We start from the raw sequence: 10,987 nt of genomic DNA on the forward strand, positions 1-10,987 counted from the left end.
GCTCAATGGAAGCATCAAACTAAAATATGTAAGTTTTGAGGTATGTATAATTTGTTCATTGGTTAATAATATGATGCCTTAAGGTTAGTGATGATTGAAAAGTCCTCATTGAAGATTGGTAATGTCTAAGGTTTGTAGACCTTAGACAGTGCATATGAAAGTTTCACACTCATCCACATGTTTTATTTCTCACAAATGTCTTAGGGTGTGTAAATAGTTAGATATTTTTTTCCCCTGGGAAAAATCATAATTTTCTATTATAAATGGAAAATTACATGCTGTAGATGCCAGTGGCATATGCTATATGAGTGACCGAAGTCATCAGATAGTATAGGTCTCTACATAAGTACCCTCTAAGGGTATTCCTTTAAAGTCCAGTAAATATATATACAAAATTTCAAAATTGCTTGCAAAAAGTTTCTGATATGTAAAGGATCATATAATCTATGTAATTAGGGCCTATCGACCCTCTGCTACATCTGATCTATATATGGCTTGTGGTAAAATTGGAAGATCTCTTCCGCCCTCTGTCCCTGAATTAGCCATTCACCCCGAGGTTGATGCACCGCTTCGTTTGAAAGCTGATCCGCAATCTGGTTGCACTCCGTGTAAATGTGAAGACATGTAATCTGTTCAAATTGTGATTTTAAAAACAATACACCAACCAAAATGTTCCTGAGAGAGTCTACATGACAATCAGATGTGCACTTGAACCAATTGATGACAATCTTAGAATCCCCAAAGATCTAAATGTGTTGATAGTGATGATCCAATGCAAAGTATAATAAATGGCGAAGTGTGATGAGCTTGACAAAGTTGTTTGTGCTAGTGTAAATAGTTAGATATATATGTTAATTCTTGAATAATAATAAATGATGTCTAGACTCAAAAGATAATGAAAACTTTAGTTAATTATCACACTATTGTATTTCTATATTCTGGTTGTGCTTGTCAAAAAATATTGCAGGTATATATTAAATTTGGTGACTTGGTAAATCAAGTTGGATCTTTGGGCACTAGTTGACTCATAAGGAAACGATCTATAACTTCAACTAAAATCCAACAAGGTTTGTAAAGGAATAATCTCAAGGTATGTATAAAGATTTGAAGTAAATCCTTTCGTATTAAAAGGTACAGTGATTTTGAAATTTGTTTTATATCACCAACTTTCTCATGTTTAGGTATTTTGAATCATAAAGATTCTTGTTAGGGTGATTGATATCTAGATTGAATCTGTCCTCATCACGCTATCCACCTTTTGTTCTCTAATGATAAACCCTGATCTTTAAGGTTCACTATGAAAACCTTGGCCTTTTGATGTTTAAGGTTTGATGATGTTTTGATGAAACCCTAGCATACTTAGGGTTTGTTTATAAAGTCTAGAATATATAATGAAATTCCATTCTCTTGATGTTTAAGATTTGTTAATATGAAACCCTAACCTTTATGATTTTCTATCGATGTCTAGGTTATATGATGAAATCCTATACATTTAGGGTTTGTTGAAATAGAGTATATGAAAAAAACCTTGTAATAGTTAAAGACAAGTCCTAGGAATGAAACCCCAGGTGTTTGCATGTTGAATTCCTAGTCTGATTAACTTTGTTGTATATCTAATTTTGGAATTTGATGTATGTATATAGGGTTTACGATAAAAACCCTATTAAGAGATTGATATCGTGACAAAACCCTAGTAAAGCTTGACATGAAATCTAGAGCATTATATTGAAATCCATGAGGTAAAATGCTATGATTGGATCGCTAACTTGATTTAGTTACTGATATCTAAGGCTTTAAGTCTCAATGATGGAATCTAGGGTCCGTGACAAAATCTTAGCAAAGCCGTTGAAGTCTAGAATATGAAAATATGTAACTCTTGTTAATTATGAACCTAACTAGGATTAGGTTTTGGATATTTAAAGTTTGATTGTTCTATGCTTCCATTGTAATGACCTGCTAACCCTATAAAGTTATATTTGTACCTGGTTGTTGAAGATTTGTAGGTACATAATCTTCAAGATGTTGAAGATGTTCACCTACCTCATAATTGAAGATGACTTAATAATAATGATGAGTATGATGGAAAGAGGGAGCTGTAAGAATGATGATGACATTAAAATGGATAGATGACCTTGTTTCCATAAGAGAGAATGATGTTCTAGAAAGAATGAAGCTTTGAAAGGTTGAAGTACTCCAATTATAATGTGAAAGGAAGAGCATGTATAGTTGAAAGAATAAAGCTATTAATCTCCCTAAGTTAAGAGGAAGATTGAATGAAGGAAAGTGTAAATCCTCCATAGTTGAGAAAGAGAACATGATTTGAATAATATCGATAAGGCAAGAATAAAATCAGAGAATGACTAAAAACAATACAAATGATTATTTGTGACTGATGAAGTTATGAACAAGAAACGAATGTTTTGGGAAGTGCTGAGTTTGGTGCTGCTGAAGAAGTTGAAGAAGGAAGCTTCTGTTAAGATGTGTTTGGATAATTTAATAATGACCTAAGCAACATTAGAATGATTGAGGACCCCAAAGGTTTGTGCTAACACACACACACACACACACACACACACATATTTGAAAGTTTGTTATTAATTGGGGTTGTGATTGTATAGGTAGATATCTCCATAAGAAGGTTGAACATCTTAGAAGTGTGCTTGGACAAATGGATATATCTGATTTAGTTGATAGGGAGAGATGAAGCTTCTTGGGGTGACAAGATGCTTGGGAGGACATCTAATCGACTTGTGATGATGTCTAGATCCCAAAGTAGGGAGGGTATTGTTGGTCTTGTGGAGCTCTGACCTAAGAAATGATACTTAAATCCTTGGGTTGGTGTTAGAACTGAATCCTGATGGTACCCATAGTGGTTGACGCTTGGAACACACCTTAGTCCCAACTAGTTAGATACCTTGGTCAAGTATCTAATTGGTAGCACTGTGTGTCTCTTTGTAGAAACATATCATTTTGAGTTCATCTTTGTACCTGTAATTATGAATACCTTCATAGTTAAGAGAGAGTGTTGAAGAATGTAACTAGTGACGGTCTTCATAATTGTACTTGGGTCATGATGTAATATATTTGTCAAAAGAAAAATGAAAATTATTATAAAAATAAAATTTATTTTATGAGCATGGGTTTCATGCTTCTAGGTCAAGCCTCCATTGTAGGCTTTTAGGTTTGTGTCAGATGTCAAAGTCATAAACCCTTCTTGGGCTTTGTATGTCAATAAATACAATTATTTTTATTGCAATTGAGTTAATTTTTCCTTCACCATCAAGTTGGATTCAAAAAGAACAAGTTCGAAGCACTATATATACCAAGCATTCAACCTACCTTAGAAGAGAAGAAGTATGAATTCGTTCTGCAATAAAAAGTGCAAAAAGAAAGGGGTGTGAAGTCTAAGGAGATAGAAGAGAAGGACAAGCGAAGGAATAAGAAATAAGTCTAAGCTAAAAGACAAAAGTCTATGCCACAAATGTGAAGGACCATGACTAAGTTGTAGGGGCCGAAGGTTCATAATATATCTCAGAAATTGCAAGGCCGAAGTGGAAAGCTAAGCTTCAGGATTGCATAGAAGATACTTTTGTTGACGAACTAATGTTTACTATGAAAACTTGACTACAATTTGTTTTGTCAACATGGGAGGTTGACTTGATGGAATGAGGAGTATCTTTGTATTGGTCAAAAGGTCTAGGTTGTCTCAATTCGATTTGAATATGCTAGTGGAAGAGTTTGACTGGGTTTTCCCCTTCATATGGGTTTATCCCTAACTAAGTGCCTACATATGGTGTCCATTTGTATTTAATGATATTCATGTTTTAATAGCTGTTTGATGATCAAGAACATGATGATAACAACAAGAAGAATAAGTTAATAAGAATGTCACAAGCAACTATCAAAGTTACAGAGAAATCAATTTGAATAAATTCCTAACTGATCTACCCTAGATTTCTCAACCCAATAGAAGACAACTAAGAGTAATAACAAGAGACAAAAGATTTGGTCAAAGACTAGGGACAAAACCCCACAAGGGGGGAAACCCTTTCAAATTCTTCTTCTATTAGATTGTCATCAAATGTTCAACAAAGAGTTACAATGTTCCAATTCATCAACAAAAGAGTCAAAGTCAATGGCTTTGACTATCCAAGAGATCAACCAACCATTATACAAACGATGAATCTCAAAGTCAAATCTGGTCAACATGTCAAATATGGAATTTCTATCAAAGTCAACATCAACCAACAACAATAAATTATGCCCTAACCAGTCCACAAGTCAATGGTTAAACTTCCTCCAAATAAGCTCGGACAACAATGAAAATTTTCAACCTTCCTTGTTGGTCAACGATCAATCAAAATAGTCCCAAAAAATGCCTCCAAAATTGGTCAAATCAAAGTCAACCTTGCTAAAACCCTAGGTGCAGACCTGTAGTCAACATGGGTCAAATTGCCCAGAAAATTTCATTCTCCTTACCACTGAATTCAGCCTCCAAAACAAAGCCAAAATATTAAATAAAAACAAGTGAAACCAAGTCCAAACTCCCAAAAGTCAACGCTGGTCAAAGATGCAAAACGTCAACGCTACCTCTCCCTCCTCTTCACCGATGTGAATTTGTACCTGCAATTTCATAGTTACACGAATCATCCAAGAGAAGAAATGAATGTGTGACGATGATGTCCAAATGAGGTGACATTGAGGCGTATTTATATGAGGTTTGGGAGATTCAATTTTGACTTTAGGCTAACCTGTACTTTTGTGTACTTGTTGGTTTTTCATTAAAAAATATATTTTCTTTGACCAAATTAAATTCTTCCAAGGGCTAGGAGGGGTCTTTCTTGATGAGGAAGGTTGTCCAAAGGAGGGAATTTATCCCTGAGCTGCCAAATTAACATATGAAAGGGAACAAATTAACTATGACAACCTATATAGATGCAAATTGCACTGAAGTGTTGATGACCAAAGAAGCACCAATGGAGCAACCTTCTACTTAGGTGATTGTATCATATCATGGTTGAGCAGGAAACAATCTTCATTATACCTATCTAAGTAGAATACATAGATGCAATAACACGTTGTATTTAGGTCCTCTGGATGAAGCAAACTCTGTAAGATCTACAAGTGAAGTACAATGAGCCCATTATGATATTTTGTGACAAAACTAGTGCCATAAGTCTTTCTAATAATCTTGTGATGCATAGCGAGACCAAAGATATTCCCATCAAATACCACTTTCTTCGAGAATAAGTTGCGGAAAATAATATTAAGATAGAGTATATTGGGAAAAAAGAAAAATAACTGATATCTTTACCAAGCCTCTTCCATGGGAGACATTTGAGTATATTCAGAAAAAGCTTGAAGTACTTCCAAGTTCACATTGATCTACATTCCATCAAGCCAAGAAGAAAGAGGGAGAAAGAAAAATAAAAAGAATTCAAAGAAAGATATTTTGTCAGGGGGAGTCACTTTTTCCATTGATCTCAAAGGGGGAGAGAATGATCAAAACATGGAGATAGGGTGAGTAGTAATTGTAGGGGAATATGAGTATTGCCATCAATGCCAAAGGGGGAGATTGTTGAAAAGTGGTTGTCATTGATGTCAACTCCAATAGAATCCAAAAGAGGGCCCACTTTACCTGCTCTTGTTTATGGCATATGATCATGAGAATGCATGCTAGACCATCATCATCTGATAGTACTCGTCGTGCCATTTTCAATGATAGGTGGCATGCCACGTAACTCCTCATGGTTGAGGAGATATGACCTCCTAAAGTTGAAGCCTTGAAGTCCTGGTCAAGGTGCCCCAAATGAATGATGTTTTGGTCCAAAATTTTGGCATTAAAATTTAATAAAAATACGTTGAACCTTGGAAAAATTATGATTCTTGAAAGTTACAAAATGTTGACGAAGTCAACCCTTGAAAGGAGGCATTTATATTTTGAAAATGGCATAAAAAAGGGGAGTTAAGGTTGGCCCCATAAAAGAGAATTTATAATTTTAAATTTCTTGAATTAAGATCATGTCAGCTCCAATTTTCAGGGTGTTTTTACGGCAGGTCGACCCTCCTTTTAGCCCCCTTGAAAATGTATATATAGGGAATTTGTGAGCCCCTAAAAGGAACAATTTCACTTTTCATTCTTCATGTGATTAGCTCCGTGTAACAACCCCTGGTTAAAATTTAATGTAATAAAAGTTAATAAATGTAAAATAAGACCATGGGAAAGGGACACTTATCCAAGATAAATGTTGGGAAAAATATCCTAGTGGGCATCACTTCTTGTGTTTTATGGCTAAGGGAAAATTGGCAAAGGAAATGGCTAAGGCTTTGGAAAGGAAAAAAGATGTTTTTAACACATTATTTATGAAAATAATGGAAATTAGGAGAAAAGGAAGGTGAAAGGTCACATGTTGTGCGTGAGGAGGAAAATGAAGGAAAACAATGGAAAATTGAAGAAATTAGGGGCCTCATCAATAAAAAGACCTCAGAGCATCAATTGGTATCCTTTTTTTAGTTTACTGGTAGAATTTGTCTCAAAGAGGAGAAAGCACCAAGAGGAGAATAAAGTAAGCAAGCAAGGAAAGGAAAGGAAAGCAAAGAAGGACAAGGAAAACAAAGGAAGGAAAGGAGCAAGCAGTTTCAACAAGAATACTTGCAGTTAACAAATTGCATTTATGATTTCGTAGCTGGTTTTGACATGCATGGTATGTGCATGCTAGTATTTGGTTATTCTGCTGTTATTGGCATGGATTTTGCCGGGCTTCGACAATGGATTTTAGCATAGAATTGCCATTTCTGGATATCCATGGTGTGATGGGATTGTTCTCGGTTTAAGATTTGGATTGCCGGATGGTTTTGGAATCCAAGGTGAGGTGGTCTCAGGAAAATTCCCAAAGGCCTAAGAACCCCTTGACCGGTAATTGCAGGATACACAGTAAATCTTGAGGGTGGAGATAAGAAAATTCCCCAAGGATAGTGAAGAAATTCTGAGGCATCTAAGCTCAGTTCAGTTTTGTGATCTCAACATCGGTTTAGGTGTGATCACAGTATGGAGAGGGTGGAGGTAGTTTAACCTCTGGATCCTTGGTTGTTTTGAATTGGTTTGTCCCATGAGATCCCACATTCATGCTTGGAATATGGCATGGGGGTGATTGGATGAAATAAATATATGGTTCAACCAATCTATGGTCGGGTGGAACGTGGAAGTCGCGAACTCGGTTGGTAATTGAATATGGTTAATAAAATATAATCTTATCTTTATTTTGGTAAGGAAATGTACTATTTATTATGTGGCTTTAATAGCCGTTCCCTTATGGTTATTTATCTGGTTGTATGCTGGTTATAAACATGGTTTTATGACAATTCTTAGTCATGGCTCTATTCATGTTTTTACTTGTAACTGAATAAATAATGAATGCAAGACCTAATTGATGTTATGAAAACTAATGTGAGAAGGTACATACCCTTCTTGTTAAACTTCAAATAAGTTTTTAGTCCCTTATGTTCAGACTTTCATTCATGACCTGTAGGTGGCATATCCACAAACTGTTTGACAAAATGTTAGTTCCGGTTGGGGATGGTCATGTCAAGCATTGGTTCTAGTTTTGGGTTTGCAAGCATTGTCTTCATGTCTTTTATGAGTTCTGGAAGTTTTATAGATTTCTAGAAAGAGCCTAAGCCCCAGCCTTAGAAAGTAGCCTTAATTATTGTAGTCACTGGCACAACACTGGTAGAAAAAGGCCATAGTTGCACTAATACAGGCCTATGGGAGTGACTGTGAACCCATAGTCGCATAGAGGCCTTGGAAAGGGAGTGAATGGGGCTTTAGGTCAAGGAAAAGGTGATTTGTCTCAGGGGTTGGACACCTGGAGGGGTTGGGTTACTCTTGGAGGACTCGTGGCACCTGAGGGAGGGACAGGCTGTCTGAGTGGTTGACTTGTCTCCTGAGGGTTCTGTTGATGATGTTGGATGAAAGTGTGCGATGTTTTGATGATTCCACTTCCTTAAGGTTACCTAGGAGGTGAAATCTGATCATAGTATCCTCTCGTCTCATGTTTATCCTGGATGGCATGGTTACTTGGGTGGATGTGGGAAAAGGGTGTTACAGCGTGGAATCAAAGCGTGGTTCAACTCTCGGACCAGATGGGTTGATTATGTTGGTTATGCATGCATGTTAGTTGCATGTGTGTCTCTTACACTTATATACTTGTTGCATTTGCTTGATGATGGATTAGGGTTGTAGTGCGGTTATCATGGATAATTTGATGTTGATCTTTCAGAATGTATTTGACATGAGTATGTGACTGACTGTATATGGTTATTTGTCACTTACATGTTGATTTTATGTCACCTACTTACATCCTTGTATGTTAGGTTACATTTTGAATATTTTGATTACATGCATCAGTCTTGTAGGTTGATTGCAAGAACTGATCGATTATGTTCGACTACATGCATTTATGCGTATTTGTAGTTGGATAGGCATTGCTTATGCATATTTCCGTTTTCATGTAGCAATGTGTATAATGGAGTAATGGTTGTTGTCATGCATGAGGTCATAGCATGCACTATTGATATGGCCTTGCATTGATGACTGGACCCTAGTTAGAGTGATGTTTATGAGTTGATACATTTACTTGCATATGTCGATATGATGTTATGATTATGTTATACATGTATCACACTGATTTGGTGATATTGCAGACAAGGTATCCTCCCCGAGCTATACTAAGGTACGTTAGTTTATTGTGATTTGGTTTATCTGACATATTATGCATTGTAGGAAGAGAAAGATCAAATGGCTAGCAAGATGGTTGACTAGAAGGACTCTCCCTATGAATCCGAAGAGCAGTATGGTGTTGGGAACTCTTCAGATTTGGAAGTTACATTGAGAAGTTTGAAGGAAGAGATAAGGAGTTGTAAGGTGGATAATGACCGAATCATACATGCATAAGAGAATCAGGTAGAGGTGAATGCTATACTTCTTCAGAGTTTGTCAAATTTGCAGTGACAAGGGTTGCTTTGGATTGGCCATGGACATGAGGATAAAACTAATGGGGCATATGGCAGTGTATCTCTTGGTAGACACAGGCTGGATAAATCTGATACAGTGAGAGATGGCAGGTTGTTGGACACTTCGGAAAGGAGGGGTGATGAGTACATGTATTATTCTAGTTCTGGTTCTGATAGACATCATGATCGTCATCGCTATCATCCTTATAGGAGGAATGATAGGGGATACTTACCGGATGAATTCAAGAAATAAAAACCACCTACTTTTGATGGAGATATGAAGAAGCTGGAAGATGTAGAGGCTTGGATACTTGGAATGAACAAATTCTTTGAGTTGCATGAGTACACAGATAACATGAAGGCTAGAATAGCTATCTTCAGCTTGAAAGGTAAAGAAGACATCTGGTGGGAAGATGTTAAGTGGGTTAGAGACATCAAGACATATGACTTGAGTTGGTAGGAGTTCAAGAGACTTTTCAGGAAGAATTACTTGTCAGAAAGGTATTATGACAATAAGGAAAAATAATTCTATGAGCTAAAGATGGGATCAATGACAGATGAAGAGTACACGACCAAGTTTCTAAAGCTATTGAGGTATGCACCATATCTTACTAATGAAAAGGCTAAAGTTTAGAGATTTGTAAGTGGTTTTCCATTGGCATTTAGAGATTAGATTGAGTATGATGAGCCTCGACCACTTGAGGAAGTTATTGGGAAACTCAGGCATTGACATGAACAATCAAAGCGCAAGAATGAATCTCATAATGGATGGAAAGGAAAGGACAAAGGTAAAGGTAAATGACAGCCTAAGAGGACAAGGCCCCAATATGCAGATGAGAAAGATAATGTTTCACCACAAAAGAGATTTAATGTAGCGAGACAGGGACATGAGTCGCAACAACAACATAGAGGTGTTGGTACTGGTCAGTTGGAGTGTTGGACATGTGGCAAGGAAAACTTTAAGAAAGATTGTCCACAGAATCAGGGTGGTAGGCCTCATATATATAGTGCACAGGAGGTGTAGACTGTTGGGGAAATTGGTTAGAGTATTCCACGTATCTATGTAGCAGTGGACAATAGGAAAGCAGAACACCAGACATCTATCATTGAGATGGACAATAAGCTCTGTGATCAAGCTATTTCTATTTTGATTGACCCTGGGTCTTATTGTAGATATGTTAGTCCGAACTTGGTGGATAAGTGTGGTTTGAATAAGAAGTTACATGAAGAGTCTTGGTTAGTGCAGTTGGATACAGGTACAAAGAAGTGAGTTCATCACTGGGTAAGAGCTTGCACATTTGATTTGAATGGTATGCCTACAACAACACATTTGAATGTATTATCATTGGGGTCATACAATATGTTGTTGAGCGTGGATTGATTGTATCTACATAGAACCAAAGTTGAATGCTATGACAAATCAATTGAGTGTGTTGATGACAATGGAGAACCAAGAGTCTTGCAAGGTAAGAAGAAATCCACATTAATTAGGATGGTGACAGCTATGTAAGCAAAGCGTAGCTATAGGAAAGGGTTCAAGCTATTTTCAGTACATATTTCTAGTGATAAGGGTAAGGAGGTTGAGGATACAGATGTGTTGAACAAGTACCCAGTTTTGCAGCAGTTTCAGGATATATTTCCTGAGGACATTATAGAGTTGCCACCTCATAGGGAGGTATACTTTTCTATTGAGTTAGTTCCAGGGGCATCTCCAACATCAAAAGCACCTTACAGGATGAGCACACCTAAGTTAGTTGAGTTAAAGTTGTAGCTGAAGGAAATGTTGGACAAGGGATACATTAGGCCAAGTGTATCACCTTGGGGCACACTGATCTTGTTTGTGAAGAAGAAAGATGGTACTCTCAGATTATGCATTGATTACATGTAGTTGAACAAAGTGACTATCAATAATAGGTAGCCTTTGTCGAGGATTGATGTCTTGTTCGATAAATTGAAGGGAGCAGCAGTGTTCTCG

The sequence above is a fragment of the Pinus tabuliformis genome, chromosome 4_2, assembly GCF_031772625.1.
Source record: "Pinus tabuliformis cultivar Carrire ecotype Pingquan chromosome 4_2, CPIR1, whole genome shotgun sequence".
Lineage (NCBI taxonomy): Eukaryota > Viridiplantae > Streptophyta > Pinopsida > Pinales > Pinaceae > Pinus > Pinus tabuliformis.